Source organism: Neomonachus schauinslandi, chromosome 3 (assembly GCF_002201575.2).
Source record: "Neomonachus schauinslandi chromosome 3, ASM220157v2, whole genome shotgun sequence".
Classification (NCBI taxonomy): Eukaryota; Metazoa; Chordata; class Mammalia; order Carnivora; family Phocidae; genus Neomonachus; species Neomonachus schauinslandi.
This window is the reverse complement of record NC_058405.1, coordinates 95,202,991-95,222,641: the sequence shown is the minus strand read 5'-3', so window position 1 is coordinate 95,222,641 and position 19,651 is coordinate 95,202,991.

Genomic DNA, 19,651 nt, shown 5'->3' with positions numbered 1-19,651 from the left:
TTCACTTATTATCTCATAAGTATTTTATGATGATACTATAAGGTAGTTCCGTATGTTGTAAAGATGAAAGAAAATGGATGTACAGATACAGTCACAGGAATTGACCTGGGGCAATGAGGAATTTATGACAGAAATGAAACTCAGGTATTTTGTCTCAACCTTGGGCTCGGTCTCCTTTTGCTGTATTGGAAATCTGAATGTATTGTGGATACAGCCCAAGAGCTCTGCTTTACCCTACATCTGTTGAGCTACCTACCCTCAGGCAGTTGAAAATACAAAATACTCCATGAGGAAAGGTTTTTGAGGCTTACAATAAAAATGTTGTGGAAAGCACCTGCTATTTAAAGTATCACTGGAACCCTTCTCTTTTGCTTGTTATAACCTTTCATAGGAATTCCAGTGTTCTGTACAAATCCTCTCTTGCTTCAGGAACTTAGGGAATCCTCAGTGAGAATTTCACATGAGCATCAGGGACACCATTTACATAGATGTCAACATGAAAGATGAGTTAGTGATTTGTTAGCCTTAGGATCAAGTGTCCTTCCATGGTTCTCTTCCATGTTCTACCAAAGAAGTTTCAGGCATTTCCCCCCCTTATAGTTGTCGCTGCTTTCTTTGCCAGATATGACACAATCTGAAAATGTTTTACAACTGTTTATGAGGTTTTCTTTCATCTAATATATTTATGAACTGATTGATGCCCCCAGTTAGAATTTCAAATTTTTGCAAAAATCAGGAGAGATTGAGTCTTTTCCTTGTGTGTCACACTCTGTCAGAGAAACCTCAAAGAAGTCATACTTGATATTGAATGAGAGACAAAGTTTAATGGAAAAACCATGTCCTCCCAGTAGATACTAATTTTCTGATGCTTAGGTTAGGAAATTAATACTATTGACAAAAATGATGATGTGCTCACCATTTCATTTCCCCTCTGATGAACAAGCCATCATTAGGTATAAAAAAACCCTTTGCTCAATTGACTTTCCAGTATCATTTCAAGAAATGACTATCAGAGTAGATCAACAATCTTAAAAGAAGCCCAGAAATATCTGAATTTCTCAGAATACAGTTGGAACATCCCACTACAGAAATTATAACATTTCATTTACAGATGGAAGAGACTGGCTAGAAAGCAACTGTATAAAATAAATAAAATGCTATGTCAGATCCATATAGTAGATCATTAGTAATCATAGAAAGAGGTATTCATGGGTGGCATAGCCCTTCTTGTACCTGGACTCTAGTGATCCTCATTTTCTAATAACTGATTTATCTAGAGATAACATTGTATTTTATAGATTTGAGTCATTAATCTTTGAATGGTCATAGTAATTTCTAATTTTTACAGAACCTAGTTACATACTATATAGAACTTGGTGAAAATTGAGCTCTCTCTTTTAATGAAAGCTTTCTTTCTGATTCTTAGTATGGAAAAATGGATTAAATTATATTAGAACTTTTACAATGGTGGGCTATGAAAAAACTATTTAATGCTTTCCTTGAATCATATGAGTGTTCAAAGGTTACCATTTTATAGGTTTGCTAATTTTCCAAAAAAGAATGATTCAGGTAATTGCTATGATTTCTTTCCTTAGGTGTTCTCACTTATAGTATGCCATTATTCTGTCACAGAATAAAAGGTTAAAAAACATTCTTTGGTAATTTCCTGAAATGAGCCTTCTTATTTTGTGTAAGACTTCAGAAAAGATCAGAATTTAATAAAATGCATTTTGTTCAGAAATGAAAATACTTGAGAAAAAGGAGTGGGTGGGGGAGGAGAAGAGATTCAATTGTACTTAAGTTTTTACCAGCAAATGCTCAATTCTGGTTGAGTAAATATAGTTACCTTTTGAGAAATAGATGCACAAATGAGTTTGTGCTTCAGTGCCAACTGCTTTAAATCTAATTGTTAACTTTTGAGACCGAAATCTGTAGATTTTCTTTTGGTTTTAGGCCAAGAAAAACACTGCTGTTTGAAAAACCTACAACTGTGGCATGGTGGACTCAAGATGATAAATTATATCATCCCCGCTACCATGTTGTATGGTGGCAGCTAATCATAAATAGAATATTTTGTATGTATAACAGGAAATGATTTGATGTTTAGTGAGAAAGACATTAGATATCCGTTCCTTTTAAATAAAACTAGTTCATCTAATACTGTAATCAGAGAGGTCAGCATTGCCCTTGGATATCCAGCATTTTGAGGGAAAAAAAAAATGAGAGCATCAGTTAAGGCAATTATGAGTTTGTTGCAACATTCAGATGTGAATTGGGGTTCCTTTGGGAAATGTTGGCAAGTTTTCAAACATGAAGGCAAGTATTTCTTAAAATGCAGGAAGTGTTTATTTAAATATTTGAGGGCAAGGCAGTGGAAAAAGTTGATTTGACCCTAACTTGAGATATAGCTCAACTTAGTAAGACGAAGATAGCCATAAGATGATGCATGGTCATTTTTTTTAAAGATTTATTTATTTATTAGAGAGAGAGACAGAGAGAGCGTGCACAGTGGGGAGGGACAGAGGGAGAGGGAAAGAGACTCTTAAGCAGACTTCCTGCTGAGCATGGAGCCCCACCTCGGGGTTTAATCTCAGGATCCTAACTTCATGACCTGAGCCAAAACCAAGAGTCAGAGGCCTAACCGACTGCACCACTCAGGTGCCCCAGGGAATGGTCATCTTTAAGTAAGTGACAGCTTTTCTCCGTATTTCCTGTGTAATCTGGTAGTCTCTGTCTTGTGTGCATAAACTTTTTGGTTTACTCTGAAATAACTGTAACTGTTAGAGTACAGTCACAACCATGACCTCTGTGCTGTGTTTCTGTATGCCATCTAGCCCTTCAGGGTTTTTTTTTATTAATATATCCCCCACAGCTCAATTTCTACTTTACTGACATTATCTCAATATTTTAGTATTTTGCTTCAATTATGATAATATTTGCTTGTGTATGAATATTCTATCTGGACGGTTCTTAGCTCTCTATGTTGTCAGTGAGTCCCATGGAGGGGGATTATTTCCTTATGGTTCATCAAGTTAAAAATGAGTGGTTCAAGGCTGGAAATAAAGTCTTGTTTTCTGTCCTTGGCATTAAGCTGGAAATTTGTTCATAATCTTTCTTTAAGAGAATATGCATCATCACCTCCACATATAAACTAGTTGCAGTGACTTCTATTATCTTCCCATTTCTCCTTGGAACCCAGTGAGAGAACTATGTATTTTTATTTAATATCAATAAGCCAATGTGAGAATATCGGTGGAGAGATTATAAAATGTTATTAGTCTCCCCAACCCATTAGCCAATACTGCTTCCATAGTACATAATTCTATTTATATTTATTCCATAGATAGCACTGATTTGAAATCATATCACATTGTCTCATCTAAGAATTTTTCCTGTTATTTAAAGTTCTGAACTCTCTGAAATGCATGAGTTTATCAAGATCATCTTAATTTGGATATTGTGGCCAAGTTTTGGTAATCTGGGTTGTCCAATTGTGCAAATGTCAGAATCGGGATATTCTCTTATCTTTGTACTATCTGATGCCTACAGTAAGATATTCATTTATTGTTTTCCTTTTTTTTTTTTTTTCTTCATCCACTTTGCTTCTTGCTTCCTTTCCTTTCTCCCATCAGTTGTTTTTCAAAGGTTTATTATGGTACTGAGGACAGACGATCCAAAGATGTCCTAACATAAATGAGGCTCAGGTTTTCCAAAAGCTCAGAAGGCAGTGGGGGAAGCAACCCAAGTCAAATCTGTAAAGAAGTGAGAGTATCTCTGGTGGAGTGGTTTAGACAAAGTTGTGCTGCCTACTTTACTATGGAAGCAGGAGAGAATTCCATTGAAAGGATGACACTCCAAATAGGTTTTGAAAGATGAGTAAGTTTACATAGAATAGAGGAAGTATGGATTGTCTGCTAGGTAGGGGCACAGCAATTGCAAAGCCACAGAGTCATGAAAGAACACAGGGTGTTTAGAAAGTGTCAGTAGACTGATATGCAGCTGTGATCTCCTTGCTCTGTTGCCACAGTGAGGGGTGACACAGAAGGGGATGCCTGCATGGGACAAATTAATAAAAGGTTACTGTTGTAATTATGTTCTGAAACTGGTTGGTTGAAAATTATTTTTCCTACAAGTTGCTCTAGGAATATAAAAAACATATTCAGATTACCAAATAATTTTGAGAATAAGAATAACACAACCACAAAATATACTTTTAAAAGTGACATGCCATTCTTCTTGTTGGAAGCAATCCTTTAAAATTAATTATTTAAAACCAATCACTTAAAAAGTTAGAATATGTTTCATGAGGCCCTTTAATTGAGGAAAGATGGCTGTCTGCTCAGTCTACCCATTGCGCAGAATCAGTTAATCATATTTATGTTGTCCTGGTGAACATTTTTTTTAAATTGATATCCTTTCCCTTATGTGTGTTTTTCTTTACTGTCAGTGGCTATTTCTAGTCAAGATAGATTGTTAGAAAATCTCTCTCTTGGCAGTCTAATCCCCTTAGAATACTGAAGAACCTATGGACATCATCTACCCATTAGGATTAGAGGTTAAGAGTCATAAATGGATTTCATGGACAGGTTTACTTTTTATTTTCTTCCACTTTCGGCAGTAGAATCTAACTAGAGAGCATCCTTTGAGCTCTAAAGGAGGTCCACAATGGTGCTCACTGAGATAAGAGCCTTATGGTGCTGAAAATTCCTGTTGCCACAGTGAATAAAACACAATTTGAGGTGTCACAGTGAGCATATGGATGTATGCTTCTGTAACTTTGAGAAGATTTAGATCAGTGTTTCTCACATTTAAGTAATACACTTACATTTTCTAAAGAGAGAAATACCTGTGTATGTGCATGTGTGTATATTTATGCATGCACATGTGTTTATAAAACTAATGCTTGAGAATAAATATGTAAAACCCAGGATGAGAAACACTTTAGTAAAAGGTAAATGTTGACTTCCGTTTCTGGCCACAATAAATAACAGACACTGGATTTACTATGCCCAAATAACTAAAAACTAGACAACATACATAAAATAATGGTTTTCAGACATTAAACACTGGGCAATGCAGAACAATGATATTTGGGATTTTTTTCCCAATTACTCAGTTTTGAGACTTGATTATATATCCTTCATACAAGTCCTTTATTAGATAAGTGATTTACACTGGTGCCTGGTTGACTTAGTTGGTAGAACATGTGACTCTTAAGCACATGGTTGTTGGTTTGAGCCCCATGATGGGTGTAGGGATTACTTAAAAATAAAAATAAAAAATCTAAAAAAATAAAAATAAATATTTTCTCCAGTTCACGGCTTTTTTTTTTTATTCTCTTAAGAACTACTCTTGAAATATTAGTGGTTCTTAATTTTGAAGAAGTTATTTTTGTTGTTTTTGTTCTGTTTTTTTAAACTATGGGTCATGCTTTTGCTCTTCTACCTAAGGAGTCTTTATTTAGACAACAGCAAATTTTCCATGTTTAATTCTCGATGTATTATAATTTTAAGTTTACATGTAGGTATATTATTAATTTTGAATTAATTTTTATGTATGGTGTGAAGTAGGAACAAGGTTTTGTTTTGTTTTTCTTCTCTTTTTTCTTTTTGTCTAGAATACTATTTGTTAAAGAAAATATCCTTTTTCCGTCAACTATGTTGACAATCAATTGATCACATACATTTTGGTCTGTTTCTAGACTCAATTCTGGTACATGGATATATATGCAATCTTATTATAAAGCTACACATAAAGCTGTACAGTAAGATGGTATGGGACTTTGGTTAATATAGATTTTCCATATTTCTTTTTCTTTTTCTAACCTTTGCTATTCTAATTTTTGTTTCTTTGTTCATATAAGGATTAAAATTGGCTTGTTGATTTCTACAAAAAATCTTGCGGCAGTTTTTTTATTGAAGTTGCATATTCAATTTTGGGAAAAAAATTTATCTTGACAACATTGAGTCTCCTAAACCATGAACATAGTACATCCCACCAGTTATGTATGTATTTTAAAACTTTTTTAAATTAGTGTTTTATAGTTTTGCTGTATAGTTTTTGCACAGGTATTCTAAAATGTACACCTAAGTATTTCATCATTTTGGGGAAGTAGTAAGTGGATCTTTTCAAATTACAACTTCTGGTTTTTTAATTTCTAGGATTTAGAAATAAAATTGATTTGTGTATATTGTGTATATTGATCTTGTATCCTGTGACCCTGCTAAAATCACTTAATAGTTCCTGTAATTTTGGTAGATTCTTTGGAATTTTCCAGGTCAAATATCTTGTTGTTTGAAAATGAAAACAATTTTACTCCTTCTTTTCCAAAGTGTGTAACTTTTGGAAATGTATCTTGAAAGAAGTTGCTGTGGGCAATGTCAAAGAGGTTACTGCCTATGTTCTCCTCTAGGATTTTGATGGATTCCTGTCTCACATTAAGGTCTTTCATCCACTTTGAGTTTATCGTTGTGAATGGTGTTAGAGAATGGTCTAGTTTCATTCTTCTGAATGTGGCTGTCCAATTTTCCCAGCACCATTTATTGAAGAGACTGTCTTTTTTTTCCATTGCATGTTTTTTCCTGCTTTGTCAAAGATTATTTGACCATAGAGTTGAGGGTCCATATCTGGGTTCTCTATTCTGTTCCATTGGTCTATATGTCTGTTTTTGTGCCAGTACCATGCTGTCTTGGTGATCACACCTTTGTAATATAGCTTGAAATCGGGCAACGTGATGCCCCCAGCTTTGTTTTTCTTTTTCAACATTTCCTTGGCGATTCGGGGTCTTTTCTGATTCCATACAAATTTTAGGATTGCTTGTTTCAGCACTTTGAAAAATGTCATTGGAATTTTGATTGGGATGGCATTGAAGGTATAGATTGCTTTGGGTAGCATAGACATTTTAACAATGTTTATTCTTCCGATCCATGAGCATGAAATATTTTTCCATCTTTTTGTGTCTTCTTCAATTTCTTTCATGAGTGTTCTGTAGTTCCTAGAGTATAGATCCTTTACCTCTTTGGTTAGGTCTATTCAGAGGTATCTTATGGTTTTTGGTGCTATTGTAAATGGAATCGTTTATCTAATTTCTCTTTCTACAGTTGCATTGTTAGTGTATAAGAAAGCAACAGAAGCTAGTGAAAGAAAAGCAAAAATGAACTTTTGGGACTTCATCAAGATAAAAAGCTTCTGCACAGCAAAGGAAACAGTCAACAAAACAAAGAGGCAACCCACAGAATGGGAGAAGATATTTGCAAATGACACTACAGATAAAGGGCTGGTATCCAAGATCTATAAAGAACTTCTCAAACTCAACCCCCAAAAAACAAATAATCAAGTCAAAAAGTGGGCAGAAGATATGAACAGACACTTCTCTGAAGAAGACATACAAATGGCTAACAGACACATGAAAAAATGTTCATCATCATTAGCCATCAGGGAAATTCAAATCAAAACCACACTGAGATACCACCTTACACCAGTTAGAATGGCAAAAATGGACAGGGAAAGAAACAACAAATGTTGGAGAGGTTGTGGAGATAGGGGATCCCTCTTACACTGTTGGTGGGAATGCAAGTTGGTACAGCCACTTTGGAAAACAGTGTGGACGTTCCTCAAAAATGTAAAAATAGAGCTACCCTATGACCCAGCAATTGCACCCCAGAGACACAGATGTAGTGAAAAGAAGGGCCATATGCACCCCAATGTTCATAGCAGCAATGTCCGCAATAGCCAAACTGTGGAAAGAGCCGAGATGCCCTTCAACAGATGAATGGATAAAGAAGATGTGATCCATATATACAATGGAATATTACTCAGCCATCAGAAAGGATGAATAGCCAACTTTACCTCAACGTGGATGGGACTGGAGGAGATTATGCTAAGTGAAATAAGTCAAGCAGAGAAAGTCAATTATATGGTTTCACTTATTTGTGGAACATAAGGAATAACATGGAGGACATTAGGAGAAGGAAGGGAATAATGGGGGGGGGGATTGGAGGGAGAGATGAACCATGAGAGACTATGGACTCTGAGAAACAAACAGGGTTTTAGAGGGGAGCGGGGGGGACTGGTTAGCCCGGTGATGGGTATTAAGGAGGGCACGTACTGCACGGAGCACTGGGTGTTGTACGAAAACAATGGATTGTGGATCACCACATCAAAAACTAATGATGTATTGTATGGTGACTAACATAACATAATAAAATTAAAAAAAAACAAAAAACAAAAAAAAAACAAAGTGTGTAACTTTCAGTTCTTTTCCTTGCCTGATTATCCTGGCTGGATCTTTTAGTACAATGATGCATAGTTTGGTGGAAGAAAATACCCTTGCCTTGTTACCCATCATTAGGGGAGATCATTCAGTCTTTTATCTTTAAATATGAGTTTAGCTGTAGCTTGTTTGTTTGTAGCTTTTTTTTTAATCAGGTGGAGGAAGTTCCTTTCTCATGCTAATTTTTGAAAGGTTGTCACCATTAAAGTTTAAATTATGCAAAAGGCTTAGTCTTCACATTTTGAGATGATCACATAGTTTTTCTTTAGCTTGTTGACATGGTGAATTGCAGTGGCTGATTTTTTGAATGTTGACTGAATCTTGCATTCCTTGGATGAACTCCATATAATTATTTTTAGATTGTCCTGAAAAGATTTAAAAAAGTCATATATAATTCCTAGACTATAAAAAACATATCTATATGGTAGTATTTTAGAAAAATTTTTTCCATTTTTTTTAAGATTTTTATTTATTTATTTGAGAGGTAAAGAGAGAGAAAACACTAGTGGTTGGAGGAGCAGAGAGAGAGGGACAAGCACACTCCATGCTGAGTGCAGAGCCCAAGATGATGTGGTGATCCACATGACCCTGAGATCATGACCTGAGCCAAACTAAGAGTCAGATACTCAACTGACTGAGCCAACCAGGTGCCCCCCATTCTATATTTTTTTTCTCTTTTATAGTATGTTAGATTCTAAAATTTTCACCTACATATTTAACTGGTGTTAAATTAATTAACCAATTAAGTGTTATTTTAGTTTTCATACAAGACTGAGGGAGATCTTTGTTCTAGGCATCACTAGAAATTTAAAATAATATGGGTCAATAAATATTCAGCAAGGTGGAATTTAATCTTATTGAATGCAGTGATAACAATGACATTTGGGATATCACTGATGGATATGATTGATGGCTGGGGGATACATGACAGCAACTCAGGAGAAAGAGCAATTATCTCATCTTCCTTTGGGGGATGGGAGGGGCCTATGTGGCAGATGACCTCACTGGTGCTTACCAGAAAATTTCTGACTGGCTGGTTAAGACTATTCCTGGGGAAGGTTGAAACTGTAATTACGTTAGGTATTAAGCTCTAATTTGGTGATATGGACCTAATACAAGTGACTTCATTGGGCACCTATGGTTTTTGTTCTGTTTTCTTTTAGTTTTTTGTTTTGTTTGTTTTTAATGGCAATTATTTTTCTTTTGCATCTGTTGATATTAAAAGTTAAGTAATTTTCTATGTCACACAGCTAATATTATGGATAGAATTCATACTTGATTATTTTGTACTTCATAGCCCATGCTAGAATTTGAGCATTGAGAAGGAAGGTGGGGCACATTGTTTGAGATCATACCAGAAACCCCTCAGAACCTGAGCAATAGCTACCTATCTATAGGGGTTTGAGCTTGATGGTCTTATGTGTGAAACAATGAGACAAAAAAAAACCAACTGTGGAGTTTATGTAAATGTCACAGAAACACATAAACAGAGGTTCTACAATGTTCTAAAAGGAAGAAAAAAAATTCAAATGAGGCAACACATTAGGATATTTGGTTCTAAGTTAATTTCTACTCATCTCCTCTCAAAGGTATGATATATTGCCTTGGGTTGTTCCTATAATAAAATTGGGAAATATTGCAGATTAATAGTAGATTAACATGGATATTATGTAAAGAACAACTTCCTTGGATTGGTGAGGATAAATTTGTTTGCCTATATCCATGGTCCTCAAATTTAAGATGCACTTCAGAATCACCAGGAGACTTGTTAAAACTGATCACCAGGTCTCTTCCTCAGAATGTGTGATTCAGTAGGACTGTAGTGGGTCCTAGAAATGTACATTTCTACAAGGTTCCAGATGATGCTGATGCCTCTGGTCCTGAGATCAACCTTGACAACCACTGGCCTACCCTATATCATTTCAGCTGTAATCTTCTCTCCAGAGCTAGGAATCAGGACACCTAATTTCTGCTCACAGTTCCCTACCTACCTTTGTGGTCATGGGAGAGTTACTTAATCTCCCTAGGTCTTATTTTCTTTTTATCAAAACTGTGAGTATGGACTAACATTCCCTACAGCTTTATAGCTGATTTTTTAAAATTTTATTTATTTTTAATTTTTTTAATAATTTTTGTTTCATTTTTCATTTTTTATGATTTTTTTCATTTTTTTCATAAGTCTAAATCTTTCCTGTGGTTCCTTACTATTGCCTGATTTGAGAGCAATTCATTTATTCATTAATTTATAAAATACTGAGACCTACTTCATGTTGGGCATTGAATTATAAGATGAATGAATTATTCTTGTTTTCCAGAAACTATATCTAATTATACAGATCTCCAACTTCACTATACATCAGAATCACTTAGAATTAAAGACAACAAGGCCTTTCCCGGGGAGATTCTTATTCATTAGGTCTAGGCAGAGCTTTGGTACCTAATTAGTCTCACAAATGATTAGGCTAAGTAGACAGTATTAGGAATTACTGATTTAGAGGAGGAGATAGGCACAGGAAAGAGGTGATCATAGTGCAATATGACCGGCACCAAGAAAAAAGGCTGCATAAGGTGAGGAAGCCAAGAGAAACAGCTTCATTAATTCCCTTTCTTTGTCCTAGCAGTTCAGTTACCCATTCCTGACAATAGAATCTTGAGGAAGCTCTGTTCTCAGTCAGATGACAGTGATCACAGCAAACACATTGGAATTATACATTAGAAATTGGGAACCTTTATGGGGCCACTACTCTGCAATTATTCTCCCTAGATTCTGGGCAAATTGTTCCACCTCTTGAGGCTCAGTTCCTCCATCCCTGAAATGAGAGCATTGGAATTGGTATCATCTGAGATGCCTTTTAGTTCTCAAAGCTTGGAAGTTTAGGGCTGAGCATATAGACATTGCAGATCGTTTCTCATGGTCAGCTCCAAGACAAGTTTCTGAAGTGGGCTTCTTTCCAACAATTTTCTTATTTCTCCCATAAGTGGATTCAGAGGAGGAGGAGAACTGATCCAGTGGCTTGGAAGTCTGGTTCCTTAGAATCCTCCCATCAGTGCTTTTGTTCTTTGAGAAGATGATTGTGTATCTCTCTTCTCTATGTTTCAGTACCATATGCTTTCATGATGTAGGTTTCCTTTATAGCAGTCAGAAATAATCAAATAATCACTTGCAATGCCGTGCTTCCAGAGTATCCTCTTGACTAGTAAGTAAATTAAAAACAAGAGAATCCAGTTAAGGAGCCACTTCCTTGTGAGAGCTAAAACTCAGGATAATGTCAATTGAAATGCAAATGTTTCAGCTTAAACAGGCCAACAATTGCTCCCTCATTTACTCAAAAAAAAAAAAAAAAAAAAGAAAGAAAGAAATCTAGTCTACTCCAGCAGAGCTCTCTGAGATATGCATTTCTCAGAGTGATTAATATCTCTGACAGACCATTCAGCAGGCAATATGCAAGGAGCCAAGAGGCTTCAGAGAGTAATGCATTTCTGTTCAGCATGATTTTTCTCTTATAAAAATGAAGTTTATGTTATGCCATCCTTTTAAGTCTTTGCATGTTTTAATGCTAAGTGGTATATTTTTATGTTACCCTTGTCTTTAAAAAAACAGCCCATGTGTCTAGCTTATAAAATGGTAATGATGGTGATTTCAAATGGGGGTGGGGGTTGGCATTGATTATGAAAAATAGGAAAAAAAAGGTTTACTATATGGTTAGAAAGTCCAATGGAATTTTAGTTTGATATATTAAGAGGTACATGGATATATTACTGTATGGTTAGAAACAATATTTATTATTATTAATATTATTTTCACCATTGCAAATAAGGCCATGCAAGCACATAATACATTAGAGACCAGTATAATGTTCGTGCTATTTAACCATCCTAACAACCAAGGGAAATAAAAATTATTGCACTTAGCTTAAAGATGAAGAGAATGAAGCACAGATAATTTAAATTCTTCCTTCAAGGTCATGTAGGTTGTAAGTTGGATTCGAGTTTAATTCTCCTATCTGCATAGCAACAGAGCTAGGAAAATATTAAAGTGTGCAACCCAGAGATGCATCGTGTTTTGCTGGGTGGTAAACTATGACAAATAAGAGCATGAATTCTTCTGCTCATGCACTGATGCCAGCTTTTACTGTAGCTGTAATACACACCTGCCATTAGCAGAAGAACTAGCCTTGGCCCTCTTGACAAACAGAAGTTTGCTGGTGGCTTTTCTAAGATCCTTGTGAGAGTTTGGTGAATTGAGAGCTATATGAAGAGCTAATCCACACCTGGAACCCCATAAAGACAATTAATTATCTGAAGTTGTAAATGTAAACTATGTTCAAATGCATTGTCAAAGTTACCATCTTAACTAGTTAAATGTTTTCAGATGTCATCTTTCCCGTTGATGAGAATCACCCACAAACAGAAAAATTATCAAGGCTGGAAATAGCTCAGGGAAGTCCTCTTGGTTTTTCTGATGCCCTCTCTCACTTGGAAGATTTGTAGTCTCCTCAGACTAGGGCAGAACTCCTTTGCATACTGGCAGTTCTTCCGTCTTGCTTCACTTCTACATCCAGGCTGTCCAAGCTATGCTACCACTTATGTGGTATGTTAATGTATGTGAGAACTTTCTGATTTCTATGAACATACCTATTAAATGCAATATATTCACTATGGCACTCCTATTCCATTTTTGTGTCAGGCCAATACAGAATTCTTTCTAGCATCAGCACCACTGCTGCTCTTATGCCTTCACTTGCTCGCTGCTGGGCTCCATGATGAGCTTAGTCAGATACAACTTGATTCGTCATCCTGTTGTAATGAGTTTCCTCAAAAGCCTAAAAAGTGCCAACACAACACTATAGCATGCTGCTGGGGGTAATATTTGGGAGTCACCCAGTCACCTTTTATAGTTATTCAAATGACAAAATAGGCCATGTCGTGTCCACCTTCCCATCAGTGGGTGCCCATCTCCTAGTAAAAATCATGATCTTATAATTAGCCCATAAGCCCTATGTGAATCCTGATGGTGTTCTCACCTTAGACTCCTTCTCCTCTCCCTGTGTTCACCTTGCTTTCAGCCACACTACCCTCCTTGCTGCTCCTCAGAGGTCTTTTTTGCAATCTGTACACTTGTTCTTTATGTCTGGACTGTTTGTCTTCTATAAATCTACAGCAGCTGATTCTTTCCCTTCCTTTGTGTTTTTGCTTATATGATGTTTGCACAGTGAGGAATTGCTTGATGATCCTATCTAAATAGCAACACACACATAGACACTTCGCATTCCTTTACCCTCTCATCTACTATATTTTTTAATGTGTCACTTAATTCGTTCTTTTCCTCTCTGTCTCCTTTCACTCAAATAGGGTTCCTCTGGATATAGATGTAAATGGAGATATAGACATAGATAGAGGTGTAGACATACACACAGACATAGGTATGTGTATCTATATCTCTCTCACTTGTTTGTTTGCTGCTGTGTTCATTTGTTGTTGTTGTTTACTGCCGAGTTCCCAGGGTCTTGATCAAGTACCTGGCACATGATCCCCTCAATATATAGTTGTTACATAAATGAACAGTTCCCTAAATCAACTTGACCCGGCCATTTTTCTTTGTCAGGAATGAGGAACAAGATGAAGAACAGGAGTTTCCAACAATCTGGATTAGGAAGCGGTTTTTAGTGTAAGGTTTCACTGACTCTCATGTGATATAAACAGATTCTATTAATTGAGAAAATGCATAGTAACAACAAAGCTGTTTTTAATTTAGCAATTTAAATCAATCTTCACTTCATTAATCACAAAAAATATGACATATAATTTATTCTGTTTGGGTTACACAAGAGACTCTTCAGAACCTTTCTTACTCAGATGTATAGCTGTGAGGCCAGCACTCCTCAACGTCTTGGAAACAGTTGGTTTCTTGGGCAAACATGACTGAATTTTGCTTCTAACTCCATCACCTCTCTAAACCTACCCATAATGTGAAACCAGTAATTCTCATCTCTTAGGGATTTTGGAAGGATAAGACATGATGGCAATCAACAGTGGCCTGCCTGGGCCTCCACCTCATAAATGGGAATTCTGTTAAGAAATAATGGCAGGAGTGAAGATCAACAGGATAGTGGGAAAGAGTGGGTTCTCCTTGAACATAGTTGCTGGTTGAGCTGTTCCTAAGCAGCAGAGATGCACCAGTATTCCCAGATTGTACTTGATACTATACATTTAAGGCCAGTCTTCACTTAAAGGTGGTAGAAAAACAAAACAACTGTCAGTTTTTAATCCTGTATGTCTCCATACAAAAATAACTACTGAATTAAATATCATTTTCTCCAACAAAGCGTTCAGCTCAATGTTTTATTTCTTAAATAATGAACAAGTATTATACTTGTTACTTATTATGTGCCTAGCATTTGTCTAGGCAGTGACAAGAACATGGTGCAGCACCTAGGGCACAGGCATTGGGATAATTTAGACCTGGGAGTGAGCCTGGCTTATGGTTCCTAGCTACACTGTCCTTCTGAGGTTACTTATGTACAACTCTGTTTTCTCATTCTTGGTATTAGAATAATTACTCATAGGTTATTTGTAAGGGTAAAAAATTGATATAAATAAAGCAAATTGTGAAAAATGTAATGAAATAATTATGATATTAAATGAAAAGCTGCTAGCAATGGAGCTCAATAAAATACAAAGTAGTTTGTATAATTAACCGTAGAAAAATTACAAAAATTTTCTGAGCCAGAATTGTAAAAGGTACTACACATAACCATAGCAGTCTAAGAAAAGCATCATTAATACTATGTTTTAATATTGTCTGAGACCATAGGAAAAGTTTAAAAAGCAAGAATGTTACTATGTATGTCATGCATCATTTTTCCACCAATATCATTTTACATTTCAAAAAATAATTTTTAAGTGCTTCATGACCTCTATTTTAAAGATGAGGCATAATGAATCAACCCCGTCTCTATTAGTAAATTCCTAGGCTGCTTTCAAAAAGTTGTCATTGTTAAAAGCTAACATTTTAATAAACTAATGACTTGATTGTTATTCTTTTGCTTATTACTTTTACATTAATATCATAGATAACTTTTCATTTTGTCTCCTATACTTGACTAATACTGATCTTGTGATTGTCCTAGGCCTATAGAATTGGTTGGGATTTGGTTCATGCTTTTGTGCTGTAAAAATATTCATTAATTAGAGTAATAAACTCTATTGAAGATATGGTAGAAATTTTTCCAGTCATTTATTGTCAGTGCTGTATATCTTTGACTGCCTTTCTAGTTGCTCCTGTGGTTTTTAGATTATTTGAGTTTCCATTTTTTCTGTCATTTAAGTTATATTTTCTTAGAAATGTGTCCTTTTGTCCAGTTTTTAAAAATTTGTTACCAAAGAGTTATACAGGTTACCAAATATTTTATAAACATTCTGTATCTTTAAGAATGTTCTCTTTCTTGGGGTGCTTGGCTGGCTCAGATGGTAGAGAGTGTGACTCTTTATCTCAGGGTCATGAGTTCAAGCTCATGTTGGGCGTGGAGCCTCCTTAAAAAGAAAAAGTGTGCTCTTTCTCAGATTGTGCTCATTTGTGCCATTTCCCTTTTAATTTTTTTGGGGGGGTACACATTATATTGACTTCTACAAATTTATCTTTTATTGAAGATGGATTTTGAGCCAAAGGACACTCACTATGATAATCCTGACATTAGTCTGGCCTACATTCCTCTTGGTAAAAACTCAGCTGTAGAAGCACATTCTATTACACAAGCTGAAAACAACTTCACCTTTCTCATCCCAATGTCTTTATTTCCCTGATGATGAGTGATATGGAGCATCTTTTCATGGGTCCATTGGCTATCAGGATGTCTTCTATGGAAAAATGTTTGTTCATATCTTCTGCCCATTTTTTGATTGGATTTCTTGGGTTTTCTTTGGTGTTGAGTTGTAAAAGTTCTTTATATATTTTAGATAATAACCCTTTATTAGGTATGTCATTTAAAAATATCTTCTCCAATTCAGGAGGTTGTATTTTTGTTTTGTTGATGGTTTCCTTCACTGTGCAGGAACTTTTTATTTTGAGGTAGTCCCAATAGTTTATTTTTGCTTTTGTTTCCCTTGTCTCAGGAGACCAATCTAGAAAGAAGTTGCTATGGCGATGTCAAAGAAGTTACTGCCTGTGTTCTCTTCTAGGATTTCTGTGGTTTCAGGTCTTACATTTAGGTCTTTAACCCATTTTGAGTTTATTTTTGTGTATGGTGTAAGAAAGTGGTCCAGTTTCGTTCTTTTGCATGTAGCTGCCCAGTTTTCCCAACACCATTTGTTGATGAGACTGTCGTTTCTCCCATTTCATATTCTTGCCTCCTTTGTCAATGAAAATTGACCATATATCCATGGGTTTATTTCTGACCTCTCTGTTCCATTGATCTATGTGTCTGTTTTTGTACTAGTACCATACTGTTTTGATTACTACAACTTTGTAGTTTATCTTGAACAAATTCGGGATAGTGATACTTCCAGTTCTTTATTTTTTTTTAAGATTGCTTTGGCTATTCAGGGTCTTCTGTGGTTTCATGCAAATTTTAGGATTATTTGTTTTAGTTCTGTGAAAAATGCCATTTTGATGGGGATTGCATTAAATTTGTAGATTGCTTTGTGTAGTATGGACACTTTAATAATATTTGTTTTCCCAATCCACAGGCATGGAATATCTTTCCATTTGTTTCTGTCATCCTTGATTCCTTTCATCAGTGTTTTATAGTTTTCAGAGTACATGTCTTTCACTTCCTTGGTTAAGTTTACTCCTAGGTATTTTTTTGTTTTTGATGCAATTGTAAATGGGATTGTTTTCTTAATTTTTCTTTCTGTTTCATTATTAGTGTATAGAAATGCAGCAGATTTCTGTGTATTGATTTAGTATCCAGCACCATTATTGGATTCATTTATAGTAATTCATTTATCATTTCTAGTAGTTTTTTGATGGGTTATTTAGGATTTTCTATATATATATAGTATCATGTCGTCTGCACATAGTGGAAGTTTCACTTCTTTACCAAATTGGATGCTTTTTATTAGTTTTTCCTGTCTGCTGAAGCTAGGACTTCAGTACTATGTTGAAAAAAAGTGGTGAGAGTGGACGTTCTTGTCTTGTTCCTGATCTTAGTGGAAAAGCTCTTAGTTTTTCCCCATTGAATATGATGTTAGCTCTAAGTTTTTCATATATGGCTTTAATATGTTGTGTATTTTCTCTAAACATATTTTGTTGAGGGTTTTTATTCTGAATGAACGTTATAATTTGTCAAAATGCTTTTTCTGCATCTATTGAAAGGATCATAAGGTTTTATCCTTCCTCTTGCTGATGTGATGTGTGATGTGGGCTGATTTGCAAATATTGAATCACCCTTGTATCCCAGGAATAAATCCCACTTGATCACTTGATCGTTGTGAATGATTTTTTTAATGTATTGTTGGATTCAATTTGTTATTATTTTGTTGATGATTTTTGCATCTATATTTATCAGTGATATTTCCTATAATTCTCTTTTTTTGTAGTGTCTTTATCTGGTTTTAGTATCAGGGTAATGCTGGCCTGCTAGAATGAATTTGAAACTGTCCTTTCTCTTCTATTTTTTTGGAATAGTTTGAGAAGGATAGGTATTATCTCTTCTTTAAAAGTTTGATAGAATTCACCTGTGAGGTTGTTTGGTCCTGGACTTTTGTTTGTTGGGATTTTTTTGATTACTGATTCAATTCCATTGCTGATAATTGCTCTGTTCAAATTTATTTTAAAGATTTTATTTATTTATTTTAGAGAGAGAGAGTGGGAGTGGAGGGAGGGGCAGAGGGAAAGGGAGAGAATCTGAAGCAGACCCTGAGCTGAGCTCAGAGCCCACACAGGGCTCAATCTCACAACCTTGAGATCATGACATGAGCTGAAACCAAGAGTAAGGCACTTAACCAGCTGAGCCACCCAGGTACCTTACTCTATTCAAATTTTCTATTACTTCCTGCTTTAGTTTTGAGAGGTTATATGTTCCTAGGAATTTATTTATTTCTTTTATGTTGTCCAATTTATTGGCATATCATCTTTCATAATATTCTCTTATAATTTGTATTTCTGTGGTGTCCAGGGTTTTTTTTTTCCTCTTTCATTTCTTACTGTGTTGAGTCATCACCCTCTCTCTCACATTCTCTTTTTAAAAAGTTTCTATTTTATTTATTTCTGCTCTAATCTTTATTATTTCTTTTCTTCTGCTGATTTGGGTTTTGTTTGTTATTCTTTTTGTAGTTCCCTAAGGTGGTAGGTTGGGTTGTTTATTTGAGATTTTTCTTATCCTTCAGGTAGGCCTGTATTGCTATAAACTACCCACTTGGGTCAGCTTTTGCTGCATCCTGAAGATTTTGAACTATTGTGTTTTCATTTTCATTTGTCTGCATGTATTTTTTTTATTTTTCTTTGATTTCTTGTTTGACCTATTCATTATTTAGTAGCATGTTATTTAACCTCCATGCATTTGTGTTCTGTCCATATTTTTTCTTGTGGTTGATTTCTAGTTTCATAGAGTTGCGGTCAGAAAAGATGCATGGTATGCCTATAATTTTTAATTTGTTGAGACTTGTTTTGTGGCCTAACATGTGATCTATTCTGATAATGTTCCATGTGCCTTGAATAGAATGTGTATTCTGCTGATTTAGGATGGAATGTTTTGAATAGATCGTTTAGTTCTATCTAGTCCAATGTGTCATTCAAAACAACCGTTTCTTTGTTGATTTTCAGACTGGATGACCCATCTGTTTATGTAAGTGGGGTGTTAAAGTTCCCTACTATTATTGTATTAATGTCAATTTCTTTCTTTATGTCTGTGAATAGTTGCTTTATGTATTCAGGTGCTCCTATATTGGGTGGATAAATATTTATAATGTTGTATCTTCTTGTTAGATTGTTCCTTTATCATTTTTTAGTGTCCTTCTTTTTCTCTTGTTACAGTCTTTGTTTTAAAATCTATTTTGTCCAATATAACTATTGCTAACTTACCTTTCTTTTCACTTCCATCTGCATGATAAATGCTTTTCTATCCCTCCACTTTCCATCCACATGTGTCTTTATGTCTGAAATGAGTCTCATGTAGGCACCGTATAGATGTATTGATGGGTCTTGCTTTTTTATCCATTCTAACACTCTATGGCTTTTGTTTGGAGTGTTTGTCCATTTACATTCAAAGTAATTATTGATAGGTATGTACTTACTGCCACTCTGTTACTTGTTTTATGGCTGTTTTGTAGTTCTCTGTTCCTTTCCTCTATTGCTCTCTTTCTTATGGCTTGCTGCCTTTCTTTAATGATATATTCTGATTCCTTTCTCTTTACCTTTTACATATCTATGACTGGTTTTTG